Genomic DNA, 1,175 nt, shown 5'->3' with positions numbered 1-1,175 from the left:
ATGTGTGTGGGGTTTTCAGATAAGAGATTAAAGATAGTTATTGAAGTGCATAATAGAGGTGTGCTGAGGGTGTGTATCTCCCCCAGGTTTTCAGTGAGACAACTGGAATCCAGAAATGGGTGCTGCTTCAGCAAGGCATAGCTTGCTGGAGATATTTTTTAGGGATGAGCGAATCGACTTCGGATGAAACATCCAAAGTTGATTTGCATAAAACTTTGTTCTAATGCTGTACGGAGCAGGAGCTCCATACAGCATTAGAATGTATTGGCTCCGACGAGCCAAAGTTATTACTTCTGTAAAAAAAACATTTTTCCGAATTCGGGTTCGGTTCCAAGTTGTACCTGGAAATGGTGAAGCTGCAGGGATGGTCGAGGCAAATAAGATAGAAGTTTATGCTGAACAAGTTGATAGGGCTGATATGGATGCTGAAGCCAAGAGACTCATGGCAGTGAGTAACGGGGACTTGTTCATGAAAGACATCCTCTCTGTCGTCAATGCCTTCCAGGAAGTCAGCAAACTTCTGGGGAAGAAATACGGGAAGACGGCTTACCAGTGTGCAGATGCCTTCTACTTCTATGGGATGTCTCTCCTGGAGCTTGCACAAATAGAGAACAATGTCCTGGTTAACACTCTGGAGGGAATGCCAGAAGAGGAAGATAAAGAGTCTGATAAGGACCTCAATATCCCCAGTGCCTCCAACCTTCATGAGAAAGAAAGGGAGGAGTAAAGAGTGCAGATATATGATGCCATGTCCGAGAAGGATGAGAAGGCTAACTAAGAGAATGGAGACTCCAAAGAGATAAAGACTGAAGAAGCTAAGGCCGATGAGCTAGAGAGCGAGAAATCTTCAGACACTGCAGAGACCAAAGCTAAGGCTGAAGGATAGTCTGCAGAAGTGGAAAAAGGCACTGAAAAAGCAAAGGACTCTGAAGCTGCCACCAAATCTGAGGAAACTACTGCTGAAGAGAAGAAAGAGAGTGGAAAAAGAATGTCTGATCATTCCAGTACTAGCAAATCTGGAAACAGAAATGCTGAAAGAACTGTTAAAAAAGAAGTGGAAACAAGATTGATGTCCCTGGAAGGGAAACTGCAAGACACCAAGGAAGAAGTAAACCAGATGCGTTTAAAAGGAGCGAGCAGAGATAAGCATTAGAGATGGCCTTGCGGTTTGCTCG

General features: G+C 44.1%; 1 pseudogene; it reads left to right on the top strand.

Moving 5' to 3' along the window:
* The first annotated feature begins 364 nt into the window (after positions 1-364).
* On the top strand, positions 365-778 carry LOC120999311 (annotated as a pseudogene).
* The last annotated feature ends 397 nt before the right edge of the window (positions 779-1,175 follow it).

Source organism: Bufo bufo, chromosome 4 (genome assembly GCF_905171765.1).
Source record: "Bufo bufo chromosome 4, aBufBuf1.1, whole genome shotgun sequence".
Lineage (NCBI taxonomy): Eukaryota > Metazoa > Chordata > Amphibia > Anura > Bufonidae > Bufo > Bufo bufo.
Note: the sequence above shows the minus strand (reverse complement) of the source record. Positions and strands in the feature narration are given on the sequence as shown.